The sequence below is a fragment of the Atractosteus spatula genome (genome assembly GCF_055471065.1).
Source record: "Atractosteus spatula isolate fAtrSpa1 chromosome 10 unlocalized genomic scaffold, fAtrSpa1.hap1 SUPER_10_unloc_2, whole genome shotgun sequence".
Lineage (NCBI taxonomy): Eukaryota > Metazoa > Chordata > Actinopteri > Semionotiformes > Lepisosteidae > Atractosteus > Atractosteus spatula.
In genome coordinates, this window is record NW_028296622.1 from 2530320 (window position 1) to 2550854 (window position 20535).

Here is a 20535-nt window from a genome sequence, read left to right on the forward strand (position 1 = left end):
AGGCTTGTAGGGACTCCTGTCGGCTGGGTTCCTTGCCTCAGAAATCCAGCAGGATCCCTTGTCTTGAGATGTGTGGGTGTGTGGGTGTATCGTGTGTGTGTGTCCATGTCCATCCGTGTCTCATGCACTGGGTTGATAGTTACAGGTCTTGAGGCTTGTAGGGACTCCTGTCGGCTGGGTTCCTTGCCTCAGAAATCCAGCAGGATCCCTTGTCTTGAGATGTGTGGGTGTGTGGGTGTGTGGGTGTGTGGTGTGTGTGTGTCCATGTCCATCCGTGTCTCATGGACTGGGTTGATAGTTACGGGTCTTGAGGCTTGTAGGGACTCCTGTCGGCTGGGTTCCTTGCCTCAGAAATCCAGCAGGATCCCTTGTCTTGAGATGTGTGGTGTGTGGTGTGTGGGTGTATCGTGTGGGTGTGTCCATGTCCATCCGTGTATCATGCACTGGGTTGATAGTTACGGGTCTTGAGGCTTGTAGGGACTCCTGTCGGCTGGGTTCCTTGCCTCAGAAATCCAGCAGGATCCCTTGTCTTGAGATGTGTGGTGTGTGTGGGTGTATCGTGTGTGTGCGTCCATGTCCATCCGTGTCTCATGCACTGGGTTGATAGTTACGGGTCTTGAGGCTTGTAGGGACTCCTGTCGGCTGGGTTCCTTGCCTCAGAAATCCAGCAGGATCCCTTGTCTTGAGATGTGTGGTGTGTGTGTGGGTGTATCGTGTGTGTGCGTCCATGTCTATCCGTGTCTCATGCACTGGGTTGATAGTTACGGGTCTTGAGGCTTGTAGGGACTCCTGTCGGCTGGGTTCCTTGCCTCAGAAATCCAGCAGGATCCCTTGTCTTGAGATGTGTGGTGTGTGTGGGTGTATCGTGTGTGTGCGTCCATGTCCATCCGTGTCTCATGCACTGGGTTGATAGTTACGGGTCTTGAGGCTTGTAGGGACTCCTGTCGGCTGGGTTCCTTGCCTCAGAAATCCAGCAGGATCCCTTGTCTTGAGATGTGTGGTGTGTGTGGGTGTATCGTGTGTGTGCGTCCATGTCCATCCGTGTCTCATGCACTGGGTTGATAGTTACGGGTCTTGAGGCTTGTAGGGACTCCTGTCGGCTGGGTTCCTTGCCTCAGAAATCCAGCAGGATCCCTTGTCTTGAGATGTGTGGTGTGTGTGTCCATGTCCATCCGTGTCTCATGCACTGGGTTGATAGTTACGGGTCTTGAGGCTTGTAGGGACTCCTGTCGGCTGGGTTCCTTGCCTCAGAAATCCAGCAGGATCCCTTGTCTTGAGATGTGTGGTGTGTGTGGGTGTATCGTGTGTGTCCATGTCCATCCGTGTCTCATGCACTGGGTTGATAGTTACGGGTCTTGAGGCTTGTAGGGACTCCTGTCGGCTGGGTTCCTTGCCTCAGAAATCCAGCAGGATCCCTTGTCTTGAGATGTGTGGTGTGTGTGGGTGTATCGTGTGTGTGCGTCCATGTCCATCCGTGTCTCATGCACTGGGTTGATAGTTACGGGTCTTGAGGCTTGTAGGGACTCCTGTCGGCTGGGTTCCTTGCCTCAGAAATCCAGCAGGATCCCTTGTCTTGAGATGTGTGGGTGTGTGGGTGTGTGGTGTGTGTGTGTCCATGTCCATCCGTGTCTCATGCACTGGGTTGATAGTTACGGGTCTTGAGGCTTGTAGGGACTCCTGTCGGCTGGGTTCCTTGCCTCAGAAATCCAGCAGGATCCCTTGTCTTGAGATGTGTGGTGTGTGGTGTGTGGGTGTGTGGGTGTATCGTGTGTGTGTGTCCATGTCCATCCGTGTCTCATGCACTGGGTTGATAGTTACGGGTCTTGAGGCTTGTAGGGACTCCTGTCGGCTGGGTTCCTTGCCTCAGAAATCCAGCAGGATCCCTTGTCTTGAGATGTGTGGTGTGTGTGGGTGTATCGTGTGTGTGCGTCCATGTCCATCCGTGTCTCATGCACTGGGTTGATAGTTACGGGTCTTGAGGCTTGTAGGGACTCCTGTCGGCTGGGTTCCTTGCCTCAGAAATCCAGCAGGATCCCTTGTCTTGAGATGTGTGGTGTGTGTGTGGGTGTATCGTGTGTGTGCGTCCATGTCCATCCGTGTCTCATGCACTGGGTTGATAGTTACAGGGTCTTGAGGCTTGTAGGGACTCCTGTCGGCTGGGTTCCTTGCCTCAGAAATCCAGCAGGATCCCTTGTCTTGAGATGTGTGGTGTGTGTGGGTGTATCGTGTGTGTGTGTCCATGTCCATCCGTGTCTCATGCACTGGGTTGATAGTTACGGGTCTTGAGGCTTGTAGGGACTCCTGTCGGCTGGGTTCCTTGCCTCAGAAATCCAGCAGGATCCCTTGTCTTGAGATCACCCGAAGGCACCGCATGGCGTGGAGGAAAAAACTGGGTTAGACACAGACAAAACAATTGCTCCTTACCCACTTGATATCTGTTTCTGCACCTCCTAACGAATTCGATCACTCAGGATGAGGAAGACTACAGAGACGACGTAGGAGACGACAGCATCGTTCAAGATGCTTGTAGGTAGAGTGTGGGGCATCCTTAATAAGGTCTGACATACTGTATACATTTCCACAGGCTCGGCTACCTGCGCGCGCTGCCGTTAGTGCAGTCTGTTCACTGATCTAGACAGCATCTCACTGGAGGAAAAGGATCACTTCGGTGTCCAAGCCTGCAGATGATGTACATGGTGTGATCGGGCTTCGATGATGGGATTGATTGTGTCCGGGTGTTCCTGTTACAATCCTTGTCTGAAGGTTTGGGAAACCTAACAATGAGGAATCATCACGCTAGACACACCTCTGTTTGATAGAAGCCAGTCTTCCTTTGGTCTTTCTGACAGCGGAGTGGGATGTCTTGATCAATCCGTCTTTCTAGGATGGATCCAGTTTCAGCTGGAAACACGCTTTCACAGAAATCATGTCATGGTGATTTACCATTTTGCCATGATTTACAATTCCTTGCACTGCTACTGTGATAATAATAATAAACTTTATTTTATATAGCGCATTAAAGGTGGCTTCTCAAAGTGCTTTACAGGATGACAATAACAATAAATAAGAAGAACACACAAGATAAAACACAATTACAGTACACAGAGGAGACTTTGGAAGGTGGTACTAAGAAGAGCAGAGGGGTGAAGAATGGAACAGTTCAGTAAAGGCTTTTCTGAAGAAGAGGGTTTGGAGTCTGGATCTGAAGGAGTTTAGAGAAGGTGACTCTCTGATATCCTTGGGGAGAGAGTTCCAGAGCTTGGGGGCAGAACAGGAGAAGACCCTGTCACCCCAAGAGTGTAGAGGGGCTTGGGGGACAGTAAAGAGAGGAGAATTAGCAGAGCGAAGGTTGCGAGGTGGGGAGTAGGGCGATAATAGTTCAGACAGGTACTGAGGTGCCAAGCCATGCAGAGCCTTATAGGTGAGCAGGAGGATTTTAAAGTCCACACAGAATTTAACTGGATGCCAGTGCAGGGACTCCAGGATAGGAGTGATGTGGTCTCTTGCACTAGAGCTGGTCGGGATCCTGGCTGCCGAGGTTTGGACATACTGCAGTTTGTTCAGAGTAGATTTAGATACCCCAGCGAGTAGAGCATTACAGTAGTCAATTCGGGAGAACACAAATGTGTTGATCAGCTTTTCAGCCACAGTTAGTGATAGCACAGGGGGTAGTCTAGCGATATTTCTAAGGTGAAAAAAACATGTTTTGACGATATGCTGCACATGTGGGTCGAATGTTAAGCCAGAATCGAATATAACTCCAAGGTTTTTCAGTTTTGATTGAAGCTCGAGTACAGAGCCATCTACAGACAGGGTTACAGGACTGGCTTTACGAAGTTGATGGGGGTGCCAATAAGCATGACTTCAGTCTTGTCGCAGTTAAGATGACGGACGCTTTGAGTCATCCAACTCTTTACGTCAGAGATGCAATCAGATAGAATAGAGACAGCCACATCAGTGTCAGGTTTGGTATGGATGTATAGTTGAGTATCGTCAGCGTAAAACTGTGATCTTAAAAGCTGACCAAGTGGGAACGTGTAAGTGCTGAAGAGCAAGGGGCCCAGTGATGTTAACAGTGTGCGGTGATCGTGTTTAAAAGGGGCTGCGTTGTGTTCCGATGAATGTATTACGATTTTTACTGTTTTCATACAGACTTGGTTTGGTTTCTAGCGATTTTGTGTTCTAGTGTTTGGGGGGGGAGATTGAAACTTGTACTTGCGTGTCTTTTGGAGGCGAATCCTGCTGAGCACAGGCTGACGGTCTTCTTGACTTTCCAGCCGGTCTCTTATGTCCTGCCCAGGAGTAGGGCTGGCTGCTCGTTCGTCAGCGGCGCCTGGAACAGAAACCCCTAAGGAGGGTTACGAACTGCAAGGGATCCGAGGAGTGTAAACAGGTCACAGATCAAGATCGAAGTATTTGCAGAATTCGCCCGATCTCTCTTAATCGCACTCCTTTTTCTTCTTTTGTGCTTTCACAGCAAGGCATCAGAGTTCATGATCGTGCCGTTGTTTCTATACTATTGGAAAGCAATCCAATAATGGATGCGATGCATCCAGATCTAATCATCAGTCTGACACGCAGCAATTCTGTCTTGGAGGTGCCCGTGTCGTGTAATAAATCACACAGGTTATCGGTCATCTTTTATGTGTGCCTTCTAACAATGTGTGTTTTTTTGAAAAGTTCGCTCTCATTTATAGAACCCTTAACGGCAGAAGATAACCCCGCAATCCAGCCTTCCTGACGATGACAGCCACTTACAACGGCCACTGGAATATGTCACAGCCTGTGTTTCTGTTGAGTCGAGCGCTACATGTCCTGCTCGGAAAAGCCCTTTCAGAGTGATGGTTTGCAAGCGGAGCATACCCACCAGCCTGGGGCTGGCGAAACGTACCAGCCCCTGCTACTTCATACTCTTCTTTCGAGACGCACCATTCGTGGAACCAGTTTTCACAGCTGGCACACTGAGCCTACACGGACAGCAAGCCTCACGTCGGTTCAGCCATCACGCTTCTCCGGCACGTTTTGTTATCATGCGCGAACATCACGCATACAGATGGAGGCGACGTTCACTTCCCCAGCTTGTCTGCCTCACCGGCGTTGCTCCACACATCAGGCAACACATCGGTGTCCTGGAGAGGAGCTGTAATAAACATGCCACTTAGATTGGTTTTTCGTATCCACTCTCCTGATAGTGCTTCTTAAACCGCACGTTGTCATGTCTCAGAATAATAATAATAATTATTATTATTATAATAATAATTGCTTACACTTATATAGCGCTTTTCTGGACACTCCACTCAGAGCTCTTGACAGGTGATGGGGATCCCACTACCGCCACCAGTGTGCAGCTCTTGACAGGTCATGGGGATCCCACTACCGCCACCAGTGTGCAGCTCTTTACAGGTCATGGGGATCCCACTACCGCCACCAGTGTGCAGCTCTTTACAGGTCCTGGGGATCCCACTACCACCACCAGTGTGCAGCCCCACCTGGGTGATGCTCCAGTCCGCTCCCCACACACCAGCTCTCAGTGGGGAGGAGAGCAGAGTGATGGAGCCAGTTCAGAGAGGGGGGTTATTAGGAGGTCATGATGGGTAAAGACCAGGGGGGTAATTTGGCCAGGACGCCGGGGTGACACCCCTACTCTTCTCGAGAAACGCCCTCCACAATGCCAAACCAGGTCTCAACATGACCGTTAGTGGCTCTTGTGTGTGCTGCCTCTGACGTTGATCTGTCTCTTTCGCTGTCTGGAGCAGATCTTGCCAGGTCACCCTCCACAGGGGAAATAACGCCCTGTGTCTTTGCGACAGAAATCTGATGATGTCTTCGCAGAAACGGGGGTTCACACTGTAGTCCTCCTGTCCTTGCGCGGATGTGCCGTCTTCAGAAATACCTCTAAACTCCACGGGGAGAGGAGAGCAGCCCCTCATCTCTGGGACCAGTACCTCGCCTGTGACTCGGACTCCTGCTTCCTCTTCCATCTGGCCTGGCAGCGTTGTTTTGAGAAATGCAGGCGTTCGGGAGGCAGCCCCCAGCTTGGACTTCAGTTGTGAACCTCCGGCTTGAGAGCTCGTGTGTTTTGGCTGTATGTTGTGGGACATCGTTCATCAGAGGAGCAGCACGCGTGGGTCTCGCGTGGATTCAGCGGTTTTCTTGAGCTCGATAATGACATCGACGCGCGCCGGGTCTGACAGCCTGCAAGGGTCTCCCTGCTCTTCTATTCGGACAGGAGAAAGTTGGTTTCACAATCCGAGCGCTTGTCCTGCTCTGTGAGATGCGATTAGCTCTTGTCCTGCTCTGTCTTGCTCCAGGTTCTGTCCTTTGAGAGGCAGCAGACATTGGTCTGCTCTGTCCTGTTTCTGGGTGTTGTTCCTGTCTTTTATTTTGTCGCGTGAAGCTTCTGGAGCTGCTAAAGCAGGTCAGCTTTATGGCATCTTAGTGTGGCTTGTGTTTGAGGCCCCCAGCGACAGCCCTCACAGTGTGCTTCAGTGGCGATACTGGATACGTGTCCCACTTCAGCCACACTTATTGCTTGAGAGACGGCCTTGGTGACGAAGGTGCAGAGCGGTGGCGTGTACTCCGGTTTGCCTTGGCCGACTTCTGTGGACGTGTCCCCCATCGAAGGCAGGAAGACCACTGTGAATCGGGGCCCAGCTGTAGTCGGCTTGGACCGCCGCTCTCTCTGGGTAGTGCGTGTGGAGACGTCAAGCGTGAAGTTCCAGAGCCAGCCTTGTGCGTAGCGACTACGGTGTCGGATACTGGTGTCGCAGCTGGGGGAAGGCTGACTTTCTCCTCCGTCTTGAGAGGGGCAGTGAGGATCCGCACGAAGTGTCTGTCTGCCGAGTCTGCCCCTGTCCCGCAGGACGGACAGTGTCCAAGCCGCGTGCTTTCGTGACTGTGTGTGTGTCGTCTGTCTTTCAGTCACGGTGAGGGCATCTGCCGCTCCTGAGCCCCGACGACGTGGCCTAGAGAAACCTGATTCCTCCTGGGAGGGCACGGGCGGTCTCCTGGCGACAACGCTGACGGGCCTGTCAAAATGTCCTGTCTCCCTTTCACTGTGCTGTTTGCCCTCCTGTGCAAGATGTCGTCACTGCCCCTTGGGTGTGTCTTGTTGTCATCATGTGTCTTACGGTACAGGCGGCTTTTGTTCTCCTATCTCAAGGGTTCCTCTTCCTGAACTCGCTCTATAAGACCTGGGTCCGTGCTCGTCTTGGTTTAGAGGCGCTGTTCGGACGTGCCTGGAAGGTTTCAGGCCTCTTATCTCGAGGTGACGTCCCAGCCAGGCTGGGGAATACTCGCTGTGCTCTTGGGGCGTTTGTTCGGATTGTTTCTCCTTCAGACGCGTCACCGCTGTCTGTGCTGCCCACGCCTCTGCCCCTGGAGCAGCTGGGGTTCAGGGCCTTGCTCAGGGGCCCAGTGGAGGACTCGAACCAGCAACCCTCCAGCCGCAGGCGCAGATCCTGAGCCACAGAGCCTCCGCTCCGCCCCATCAGTCATGACATCAGTCGTGACAGGGACTAGTGAGCAGGAAGGGTCACTCCCGCCTGCGGTGAGCCCAGGGGTTTGCAGCAACATGGCGATTTACAGCCCTTTCACTGAGTTCACACTGAGTTTGTGCTTAATACAGAATTTGTGAAATGTTGCGATTCTGCAAATGAATTAATTTTGCTGCGAAGACTGAATACCCGGTCTGGGAGAAACTGGGACTGCAGTTCCCCTCGGTTCCCCACTTCCTGTTTAGCGAAGGAGTTTCTAGCTCAGCCCGCAACAAAGGTCACAGCCCGGACTCTGTCACCGCTCTGAGGGAGTGGAAGTGGAAACGTCACGGAGATTCAGCGCCCAGGGGGAGTGCGTCTGTGTCTGTGTCGATATGCTGCTGTGGCCTCCCCAGCACCAGCAGAGGGTTCAGCATATACATGCATATACAGCACCCCGACCTGCTGCCCGCTGCGCGGCGGTATTGAGTCTTCTCCGGGAGAGCCTGAACCTCGCTCCCAGCTGAAGAGCCGCCCGGGAAGTGAGGTGATGATATCATTTTCCTGTTTTCGGATGTCTTTGCAAACGATGCAGTCTGTTGTCGTGAAGCTGGCTTTGTGCTCAAATGTATATAAAGGTGCCGCCTGGCCTTGGTCAGTAAGATCAGGGCAGGTATTCGGCAAGCTGGCCGTACGCCCAGAACATGAACAGAACTAACTGTGGTCCAGTCTGCAACTGGGATAGAAGGAACTGGCAGGTGGCGCTGTGTTCAGAGTGTGTCGTAGTAGCTCTTTGTGTTTAAAGGTATAAAGCACCATCTTGAATAAAGGCACTTCTGCTTCACAGACACCTGAACTTGGTCATTTGTTTGACGCTGCACTGATAACTGAGCTCCCTTCTCGACCTCGCCTCTCGACCTTGGGCCTCACCTCCTGTTCCCTGCTTTCCTGGTTATCAATCCATCTCTCGCCTCTCCACTGCGATTGTTCTCCTGTCTCGATCGCCACTCGCCCCCGTGTCTGTGCGGGATCCGCAGGCCTCTTCACTGAGCGGTCCTGACTATTGATCGTCTCTCTCCTCTCCACTGCGATTGTTCTCCTGTCTCGATCGCCACTCGCCCCTGTGTCTGTGCGGGATCCGCAGGCCTCTTCACTGAGCAGTCCTGACTATTGATCGTCTCTCTCCTCTCCACTGCGATTGTTCTCCTGTCTCGATCGCCACTCGCCCCCGTGTCTGTGCGGGATCCGCAGGCCTCTTCACTGAGCGGTCCTGACTATTGATCGTCTCTCTCCTCTCCACTGCGATTGTTCTCCTGTCTCGATCGCCACTCGCCCCGTGTCTGTGCGGGATCCGCAGGCCTCTTCACTGAGCAGTCCTGACTATTGATCGTCTCTCTCCTCTCCACTGCGATTGTTCTCCTGTCTCGATCGCCACTCGCCCCCGTGTCTGTGCGGGATCCGCAGGCCTCTTCACTGAGCAGTCCTGACTATTGATCGTCTCTCTCCTCTCCACTGCGATTGTTCTCCTGTCTCGATCGCCACTCGCCCCCGTGTCTGTGCGGGATCCGCAGGCCTCTTCACTGAGCAGTCCTGACTATTGATCGTCTCTCTCCTCTCCACTGCGATTGTTCTCCTGTCTCGATCGCCACTCGCCCCTGTGTCTGTGCGGGATCCGCAGGCCTCTTCACTGAGCAGTCCTGACTATTGATCGTCTCTCTCCTCTCCACTGCGATTGTTCTCCTGTCTCGATCGCCACTCGCCCCCTGTGTCTGTGCGGGATCCGCAGGCCTCTTCACTGAGCAGTCCTGACTATTGATCGTCTCTCTCCTCTCCACTGCGATTGTTCTCCTGTCTCGATCGCCACTCGCCCCCGTGTCTGTGCGGGATCCGCAGTCTCCTCTCTCACTGAGCAGTCCTGACTATTGATCGTCTCTCTCCTCTCCACTGCGATTGTTCTCCTGTCTCGATCGCCACTCGCCCCCGTGTCTGTGCGGGATCCGCAGGCCTCTTCACTGAGCAGTCCTGACTATTGATCGTCTCTCTCCTCTCCACTGCGATTGTTCTCCTGTCTCGATCGCCACTCGCCCCCGTGTCTGTGCGGGATCCGCAGGCCTCTTCACTGAGCAGTCCTGACTATTGATCGTCTCTCTCCTCTCCACTGCGATTGTTCTCCTGTCTCGATCGCCACTCGCCCCCGTGTCTGTGCGGGATCCGCAGGCCTCTTCACTGAGCAGTCCTGACTATTGATCGTCTCTCTCCTCTCCACTGCGATTGTTCTCCTGTCTCGATCGCCACTCGCCCCTGTGTCTGTGCGGGATCCGCAGGCCTCTTCACTGAGCGGTCCTGACTATTGATCGTCTCTCTCCTCTCCACTGCGATTGTTCTCCTGTCTCGATCGCCACTCGCCCCTGTGTCTGTGCGGGATCCGCAGGCCTCTTCACTGAGCGGTCCTGACTATTGATCGTCTCTCTCCTCTCCACTGCGATTGTTCTCCTGTCTCGATCGCCACTCGCCCCTGTGTCTGTGCGGGATCCGCAGGCCTCTTCACTGAGCAGTCCTGACTATTGATCGTCTCTCTCCTCTCCACTGCGATTGTTCTCCTGTCTCGATCGCCACTCGCCCCGTGTCTGTGCGGGATCCGCAGGCCTCTTCACTGAGCGGTCCTGACTATTGATCGTCTCTCTCCTCTCCACTGCGATTGTTCTCCTGTCTCGATCGCCACTCGCCCCCGTGTCTGTGCGGGATCCGCAGGCCTCTTCACTGAGCGGTCCTGACTATTGATCGTCTCTCTCCTCTCCACTGCGATTGTTCTCCTGTCTCGATCGCCACTCGCCCCCGTGTCTGTGCGGGATCCGCAGGCCTCTTCACTGAGCAGTCCTGACTATTGATCGTCTCTCTCCTCTCCACTGCGATTGTTCTCCTGTCTCGATCGCCACTCGCCCCCGTGTCTGTGCGGGATCCGCAGGCCTCTTCACTGAGCGGTCCTGACTATTGATCGTCTCTCTCCTCTCCACTGCGATTGTTCTCCTGTCTCGATCGCCACTCGCCCCCGTGTCTGTGCGGGATCCGCAGGCCTCTTCACTGAGCGGTCCTGACTATCGATCGTCTCTCTCCTCTCCACTGCGATTGTTCTCCTGTCTCGATCGCCACTCGCCCCCGTGTCTGTGCGGGATCCGCGGGCCTCTTCACTGAGCGGTCCTGACTATCGATCGTCTCTCTCCTCTCCACTGCGATTGTTCTCCTGTCTCGATCGCCACTCGCCCCCGTGTCTGTGCGGGATCCGCGGGCCTCTTCACTGAGCAGTCCTGACTATCGATCGTCTCTCTCCTCTCCACTGCGATTGTTCTCCTGTCTCGATCGCCACTCGCCCCCGTGTCTGTGCGGGATCCGCAGGCCTCTTCACTGAGCAGTCCTGACTATCGATCGTCTCTCTCCTCTCCACTGCGATTGTTCTCCTGTCTCGATCGCCACTCGCCCCTGTGTCTGTGCGGGATCCGCAGGCCTCTTCACTGAGCGGTCCTGACTATTGATCGTCTCTCTCCTCTCCACTGCGATTGTTCTCCTGTCTCGATCGCCACTCGCCCCTGTGTCTGTGCGGGATCCGCAGGCCTCTTCACTGAGCGGTCCTGACTATTGATCGTCTCTCTCCTCTCCACTGCGATTGTTCTCCTGTCTCGATCGCCACTCGCCCCTGTGTCTGTGCGGGATCCGCAGGCCTCTTCACTGAGCGGTCCTGACTATTGATCGTCTCTCTCCTCTCCACTGCGATTGTTCTCCTGTCTCGATCGCCACTCGCCCCTGTGTCTGTGCGGGATCCGCAGGCCTCTTCACTGAGCGGTCCTGACTATCGATCGTCTCTCTCCTCTCCACTGCGATTGTTCTCCTGTCTCGATCGCCACTCGCCCCCGTGTCTGTGCGGGATCCGCAGGCCTCTTCACTGAGCAGTCCTGACTATTGATCGTCTCTCTCCTCTCCACTGCGATTGTTCTCCTGTCTCGATCGCCACTCGCCCCCGTGTCTGTGCGGGATCCGCAGGCCTCTTCACTGAGCGGTCCTGACTATCGATCGTCTCTCTCCTCTCCACTGCGATTGTTCTCCTGTCTCGATCGCCACTCGCCCCTGTGTCTGTGCGGGATCCGCAGGCCTCTTCACTGAGCAGTCCTGACTATTGATCGTCTCTCTCCTCTCCACTGCGATTGTTCTCCTGTCTCGATCGCCACTCGCCCCCGTGTCTGTGCGGGATCCGCAGGCCTCTTCACTGAGCGGTCCTGACTATCGATCGTCTCTCTCCTCTCCACTGCGATTGTTCTCCTGTCTCGATCGCCACTCGCCCCCGTGTCTGTGCGGGATCCGCAGGCCTCTTCACTGAGCAGTCCTGACTATTGATCGTCTCTCTCCTCTCCACTGCGATTGTTCTCCTGTCTCGATCGCCACTCGCCCCCGTGTCTGTGCGGGATCCGCAGGCCTCTTCACTGAGCAGTCCTGACTATTGATCGTCTCTCTCCTCTCCACTGCGATTGTTCTCCTGTCTCGATCGCCACTCGCCCCCGTGTCTGTGCGGGATCCGCAGGCCTCTTCACTGAGCAGTCCTGACTATTGATCGTCTCTCTCCTCTCCACTGCGATTGTTCTCCTGTCTCGATCGCCACTCGCCCCCGTGTCTGTGCGGGATCCGCAGGCCTCTTCACTGAGCAGTCCTGACTATTGATCGTCTCTCTCCTCTCCACTGCGATTGTTCTCCTGTCTCGATCGCCACTCGCCCCCGTGTCTGTGCGGGATCCGCAGGCCTCTTCACTGAGCAGTCCTGACTATTGATCGTCTCTCTCCTCTCCACTGCGATTGTTCTCCTGTCTCGATCGCCACTCGCCCCCGTGTCTGTGCGGGATCCGCAGGCCTCTTCACTGAGCAGTCCTGACTATTGATCGTCTCTCTCCTCTCCACTGCGATTGTTCTCCTGTCTCGATCGCCACTCGCCCCCGTGTCTGTGCGGGATCCGCAGGCCTCTTCACTGAGCAGTCCTGACTATTGATCGTCTCTCTCCTCTCCACTGCGATTGTTCTCCTGTCTCGATCGCCACTCGCCCCCGTGTCTGTGCGGGATCCGCAGGCCTCTTCACTGAGCAGTCCTGACTATTGATCGTCTCTCTCCTCTCCACTGCGATTGTTCTCCTGTCTCGATCGCCACTCGCCCCCGTGTCTGTGCGGGATCCGCAGGCCTCTTCACTGAGCAGTCCTGACTATTGATCGTCTCTCTCCTCTCCACTGCGATTGTTCTCCTGTCTCGATCGCCACTCGCCCCCGTGTCTGTGCGGGATCCGCAGGCCTCTTCACTGAGCAGTCCTGACTATTGATCGTCTCTCTCCTCTCCACTGCGATTGTTCTCCTGTCTCGATCGCCACTCGCCCCCGTGTCTGTGCGGGATCCGCAGGCCTCTTCACTGAGCAGTCCTGACTATTGATCGTCTCTCTCCTCTCCACTGCGATTGTTCTCCTGTCTCGATCGCCACTCGCCCCCGTGTCTGTGCGGGATCCGCAGGCCTCTTCACTGAGCAGTCCTGACTATTGATCGTCTCTCTCCTCTCCACTGCGATTGTTCTCCTGTCTCGATCGCCACTCGCCCCCGTGTCTGTGCGGGATCCGCAGGCCTCTTCACTGAGCAGTCCTGACTATTGATCGTCTCTCTCCTCTCCACTGCGATTGTTCTCCTGTCTCGATCGCCACTCGCCCCCGTGTCTGTGCGGGATCCGCAGGCCTCTTCACTGGGCAGTCCTGACTATTGATCGTCTCTCTCCTCTCCACTGCGATTGTTCTCCTGTCTCGATCGCCACTCGCCCCCGTGTCTGTGCGGGATCCGCAGGCCTCTTCACTGAGCAGTCCTGACTATTGATCGTCTCTCTCCTCTCCACTGCGATTGTTCTCCTGTCTCGATCGCCACTCGCCCCCGTGTCTGTGCGGGATCCGCAGGCCTCTTCACTGAGCAGTCCTGACTATTGATCGTCTCTCTCCTCTCCACTGCGATTGTTCTCCTGTCTCGATCGCCACTCGCCCCCGTGTCTGTGCGGGATCCGCAGGCCTCTTCACTGAGCGGTCCTGACTATTGATCGTCTCTCTCCTCTCCACTGCGATTGTTCTCCTGTCTCGATCGCCACTCGCCCCCGTGTCTGTGCGGGATCCGCAGGCCTCTTCACTGAGCGGTCCTGACTATTGATCGTCTCTCTCCTCTCCACTGCGATTGTTCTCCTGTCTCGATCGCCACTCGCCCCCGTGTCTGTGCGGGATCCGCAGGCCTCTTCACTGAGCGGTCCTGACTATTGATCGTCTCTCTCCTCTCCACTGCGATTGTTCTCCTGTCTCGATCGCCACTCGCCCCTGTGTCTGTGCGGGATCCGCAGGCCTCTTCACTGAGCAGTCCTGAGTATTGATCGTCTCTCTCCTCTCCACTGCGATTCTTCTCCTGTCTCGATCGCCACTCGCCCCTGTGTCTGTGCGGGATCCGCAGGCCTCTTCACTGAGCAGTCCTGACTATTGATCGTCTCTCTCCTCTCCACTGCGATTGTTCTCCTGTCTCGATCGCCACTCGCCCCCGTGTCTGTGCGGGATCCGCAGGCCTCTTCACTGAGTAGTCCTGACTATTGATCGTCTCTCTCCTCTCCACTGCGATTGTTCTCCTGTCTCGATCGCCACTCGCCCCCGTGTCTGTGCGGGATCCGCAGGCCTCTTCACTGAGCAGTCCTGACTATTGATCGTCTCTCTCCTCTCCACTGCGATTGTTCTCCTGTCTCGATCGCCACTCGCCCCTGTGTCTGTGCGGGATCCGCAGGCCTCTTCACTGAGCAGTCCTGACTATTGATCGTCTCTCTCCTCTCCACTGCGATTGTTCTCCTGTCTCGATCGCCACTCGCCCCTGTGTCTGTGCGGGATCCGCAGGCCTCTTCACTGAGCAGTCCTGACTATTGATCGTCTCTCTCCTCTCCACTGCGATTGTTCTCCTGTCTCGATCGCCACTCGCCCCTGTGTCTGTGCGGGATCCGCAGGCCTCTTCACTGAGCAGTCCTGACTATTGATCGTCTCTCTCCTCTCCACTGCGATTGTTCTCCTGTCTCGATCGCCACTCGCCCCTGTGTCTGTGCGGGATCCGCAGGCCTCTTCACTGAGCAGTCCTGACTATTGATCGTCTCTCTCCTCTCCACTGCGATTGTTCTCCTGTCTCGATCGCCACTCGCCCCCGTGTCTGTGCGGGATCCGCAGGCCTCTTCACTGAGCAGTCCTGACTATTGATCGTCTCTCTCCTCTCCACTGCGATTGTTCTCCTGTCTCGATCGCCACTCGCCCCCGTGTCTGTGCGGGATCCGCAGGCCTCTTCACTGAGCGGTCCTGACTATTGATCGTCTCTCTCCTCTCCACTGCGATTGTTCTCCTGTCTCGATCGCCACTCGCCCCTGTGTCTGTGCGGGATCCGCAGGCCTCTTCACTGAGCGGTCCTGACTATTGATCGTCTCTCTCCTCTCCACTGCGATTGTTCTCCTGTCTCGATCGCCACTCGCCCCTGTGTCTGTGCGGGATCCGCAGGCCTCTTCACTGAGCAGTCCTGACTATTGATCGTCTCTCTCCTCTCCACTGCGATTGTTCTCCTGTCTCGATCGCCACTCGCCCCCGTGTCTGTGCGGGATCCGCAGGCCTCTTCACTGAGCAGTCCTGACTATTGATCGTCTCTCTCCTCTCCACTGCGATTGTTCTCCTGTCTCGATCGCCACTCGCCCCCGTGTCTGTGCGGGATCCGCGGGCCTCTTCACTGAGCAGTCCTGACTATTGATCGTCTCTCTCCTCTCCACTGCGATTGTTCTCCTGTCTCGATCGCCACTCGCCCCCGTGTCTGTGCGGGATCCGCGGGCCTCTTCACTGAGCGGTCCTGACTATTGATCGTCTCTCTCCTCTCCACTGCGATTGTTCTCCTGTCTCGATCGCCACTCGCCCCCGTGTCTGTGCGGGATCCGCAGGCCTCTTCACTGAGCGGTCCTGACTATTGATCGTCTCTCTCCTCTCCACTGCGATTGTTCTCCTGTCTCGATCGCCACTCGCCCCTGTGTCTGTGCGGGATCCGCAGGCCTCTTCACTGAGCGGTCCTGACTATTGATCGTCTCTCTCCTCTCCACTGCGATTGTTCTCCTGTCTCGATCGCCACTCGCCCCCGTGTCTGTGCGGGATCCGCAGGCCTCTTCACTGAGCAGTCCTGACTATTGATCGTCTCTCTCCTCTCCACTGCGATTGTTCTCCTGTCTCGATCGCCACTCGCCCCTGTGTCTGTGCGGGATCCGCAGGCCTCTTCACTGAGCAGTCCTGACTATTGATCGTCTCTCTCCTCTCCACTGCGATTGTTCTCCTGTCTCGATCGCCACTCGCCCCTGTGTCTGTGCGGGATCCGCAGGCCTCTTCACTGAGCAGTCCTGACTATTGATCGTCTCTCTCCTCTCCACTGCGATTGTTCTCCTGTCTCGATCGCCACTCGCCCCTGTGTCTGTGCGGGATCCGCAGGCCTCTTCACTGAGCAGTCCTGACTATTGATCGTCTCTCTCCTCTCCACTGCGATTGTTCTCCTGTCTCGATCGCCACTCGCTCCCGTGTCTGTGCGGGATCCGCAGGCCTCTTCACTGAGCAGTCCTGACTATTGATCGTCTCTCTCCTCTCCACTGCGATTGTTCTCCTGTCTCGATCGCCACTCGCCCCCGTGTCTGTGCGGGATCCGCAGGCCTCTTCACTGAGCAGTCCTGACTATTGATCGTCTCTCTCCTCTCCACTGCGATTGTTCTCCTGTCTCGATCGCCACTCGCCCCCGTGTCTGTGCGGGATCCGCAGGGCTCTTCACTGAGCAGTCCTGACTATTGATCGTCTCTCTCCTCTCCACTGCGATTGTTCTCCTGTCTCGATCGCCACTCGCCCCCGTGTCTGTGCGGGATCCGCAGGCCTCTTCACTGAGCAGTCCTGACTATTGATCGTCTCTCTCCTCTCCACTGCGATTGTTCTCCTGTCTCGATCGCCACTCGCCCCCGTGTCTGTGCGGGATCCGCAGGCCTCTTCACTGAGCAGTCCTGACTATTGATCGTCTCTCTCCTCTCCACTGCGATTGTTCTCCTGTCTCGATCGCCACTCGCCCCCGTGTCTGTGCGGGACCGCCCCCCCACCCCCTCTGGCGGTCCTGACTATTGATCGTCTCTCTCCTCTCCACTGCGATTGTTCTCCTGTCTCGATCGCCACTCGCCCCCGTGTCTGTGCGGGATCCGCAGGCCTCTTCACTGAGCGGTCCTGACTATTGATCGTCTCTCTCCTCTCCACTGCGATTGTTCTCCTGTCTCGATCGCCACTCGCCCCTGTGTCTGTGCGGGATCCGCAGGCCTCTTCACTGAGCGGTCCTGACTATTGATCGTCTCTCTCCTCTCCACTGCGATTGTTCTCCTGTCTCGATCGCCACTCGCCCCCGTGTCTGTGCGGGATCCGCAGGCCTCTTCACTGAGCGGTCCTGACTATTGATCGTCTCTCTCCTCTCCACTGCGATTGTTCTCCTGTCTCGATCGCCACTCGCCCCCGTGTCTGTGCGGGATCCGCAGGCCTCTTCACTGAGCGGTCCTGACTATTGATCGTCTCTCTCCTCTCCACTGCGATTGTTCTCCTGTCTCGATCGCCACTCGCCCCTGTGTCTGTGCGGGATCCGCAGGCCTCTTCACTGAGCGGTCCTGACTATTGATCGTCTCTCTCCTCTCCACTGCGATTGTTCTCCTGTCTCGATCGCCACTCGCCCCCGTGTCTGTGCGGGATCCGCAGGCCTCTTCACTGAGCGGTCCTGACTATTGATCGTCTCTCTCCTCTCCACTGCGATTGTTCTCCTGTCTCGATCGCCACTCGCCCCTGTGTCTGTGCGGGATCCGCAGGCCTCTTCACTGAGCGGTCCTGACTATTGATCGTCTCTCTCCTTTCCACTGCGATTGTTCTCCTGTCTCGATCGCCACTCGCCCCCGTGTCTGTGCGGGATCCGCAGGCCTCTTCACTGAGCGGTCCTGACTATTGATCGTCTCTCTCCTCTCCACTGCGATTGTTCTCCTGTCTCGATCGCCACTCGCCCCTGTGTCTGTGCGGGATCCGCAGGCCTCTTCACTGAGCGGTCCTGACTATTGATCGTCTCTCTCCTCTCCACTGCGATTGTTCTCCTGTCTCGATCGCCACTCGCCCCTGTGTCTGTGCGGGATCCGCAGGCCTCTTCACTGAGCGGTCCTGACTATTGATCGTCTCTCTCCTCTCCACTGCGATTGTTCTCCTGTCTCGATCGCCACTCGCCCCTGTGTCTGTGCGGGATCCGCAGGCCTCTTCACTGAGCGGTCCTGACTATTGATCGTCTCTCTCCTCTCCACTGCGATTGTTCTCCTGTCTCGATCGCCACTCGCCCCTGTGTCTGTGCGGGATCCGCAGGCCTCTTCACTGAGCAGTCCTGACGGTCACCACATTAAAAAAAAAACTAGAAAAGATGTGTGTGTTTCTTAAATACCCCCCAAAATACCTTTTTAAAAGTTTAAAAGTCAACATATCTGGGTTGGGTTTGCAAGATTTTTGAAAATGGCCAGGTTTGTGTGGGTATGATTGTAGAAAATCACATCAGAACTGAATCTGGCTCCGTGGCCAAAACGTTGTGTTTTCTGTCTTCTCTTTTCAGCAGGAAATAAACCTCTCACTTGTTCCTGGGAGATTACTGTGTGTCAATAAGATAAGATCACTGTATTGGCCAGATACAGTTTCTTGCATGAGGAATGTGTCTTTGCAGAGCCCAGCTTGCTCTCCATGAGACGCACAGACAGGGAGAGAGAAGCTGGGGGTCAGCGTGCAGGGTCAGACATTGTACAGCACTCCTGGAGCAGCTGGGGTTCAGGGCCTTGCTCAGGGGCCCAGTGGAGTAGGATTCCTCTGCTGGCCACGAGACTCGAACCAGCAACCCTCCAGCCGCAGGCGCAGATCCTGAGCCACAGAGCCTCCGCTCCGCCCCATCAGTCATGACATCAGTCGTGACAGGGACTAGTGAGCAGGAAGGGTCACTCCCGCCTGCGGTGAGCCCAGGGGTTTGCAGCAACATGGCGATTTACAGCCCTTTCACTGAGTTCACACTGAGTTTGTGCTTAATACAGAATTTGTGAAATGTTGCGATTCTGGCAATGAATTAATTTTGCTGCGAAGACTGAATACCCGGTCTGGGAGAAACTGGGACTGCAGTTCCCCTCGGTTCCCCACTTCCTGTTTAGCAAAGGAGTTTCTAGCTCAGCCCGCAACAAAGGTCACAGCCCGGACTCTGTCACTGCAAATGTTGTTTCTCACTTCTTATCTTAAAGTTCTTATCTTGAGCTTTCTGATCACCCTGCTGCTCTCTTTGATCTAGAATTCCCCGTCTCCTCCCCCCTCCCCACGTAATATTAATTAATAATTAATAATTAAATAGCTTACACTTCTATAGAGCTCTCCTGGACACTCCACTCCGAAGACCCTCGCTTCCTGGTTTTTAAACTTCCTTCTGACCAATCGCCTTGCGCCAGACGGTCAGGTGACAGGGGAAAGCGGAAGGGACTTCCGCCGCACTGCCTTGTGGGGAATGTAGTCCGGGCTGGGTCCGCCATCTTGTGGGAGTGCCCACTGTCTCTCTTTCCTGCGGGGCGATTACAGGGGTTAAATCTTCGGGGGTCTGATATCTTCATTTTCCCCGACTTCTAGTATCTGGAATGGGTTTTTTATGGATTGTGCATCTGTACTGAAATCTGTCCCCACTCGTCAGCTTTGGGATGAGAGATTCTGTCCACTGTATAAGAAACCAGCTTATTAAACACACTTCGAATGCAAACCACACACCACGAACACTTGAAACATGTTCAGGGGACAGGAAAGTTGTTAGAGAGGTGAGTGGGATTCCTGAAGCATTCCCAGCCCGTTTAACGTTTGTCAGACAGGTTGAGTCAGGTGGGTGTCTCTCAGGCTGGAAACGCAGCTCTTCCAGTAAGAACAAACAGCCTGGTGATCCGTCCTCCACCCTGGACATGGTGTTAAATTCGCTGTTCATTCCGTACGGGAGCAGGCAGCACTGCCCTGCCACACGGAGGAGGGAGAGCTCGTCAGTGTTGTGCACTGCAGCTGCCACGAGTCAGACCAGATGGCACCGGTTCGCGACCGATGGACAGCTCAGCTGCGTCGCGGATGTCTCGGAGTACGCCAGCTTGACTGCTGTAAAAGTATTAAAAACACCACCATAGCTCTTGGCTGTATGACATTGCGAGCTCCGAGTGTCACTGATATTCCGCAGGCGAGAGGTTTATTCCTGCTGAGAAGAGATGGAGGAAGACACAGCTTCTCCAGCTGGTTTACAGCCCTGGTGCGTCTGTACCCCTCTGGACGGATGTGTCCAGGCCACAGGGAAACCGGGCTTGTCCCACCATGCTGCTGTTCACCCTGTCTGGCCACAGGCCTGTTGTGCTTTGAGGGTGTGGAGCTGGTACACTTGCTCCAGCTTTGTGTTTGGGAAACCCAAGGGATGTTGGTCGTTTTTTTTTATAGACAATTCAAAAATGTTCCCTTTTTAAGAGTTTGTACCATAGTCCGATCCCCCGGGAGCCCCAGGTGATTCTGGTTTGGCCAATGAGCTTCACGATACCAGGGGGAGGACTGTGGGTGCTCAGGTCGCCCCTGAACCATGTCTCCTGTCAGGTTCTGATGTCAGGCTGTTTAATAATGGTGCTGAACTCTCTTCAGCGCGGATACAGAGGAGCCCAGGCCCAGGGTGTCTCGCACACTGATGGAGAGTGATCTCGTTACGCGTGTCTGGACTTGAGCAGCTAGTATTAGTGTCTGCACGATCCGACACAGATCTGTGCGAGACGTTTTCATCTTCGGCTCAAAACTCCGACCCTGTGTGCTGTAAAAAAGGGTTGGTTCAGCTCGTGGGCTGCTGGCGTGACCGGAGCTGCAGGACAGCCCCTCTGTCTGGTGGGGGTCAGGTCGGCTGTCCTGCTGGAGCGAACAGGGGGACGAGGTGCAGGCTCGT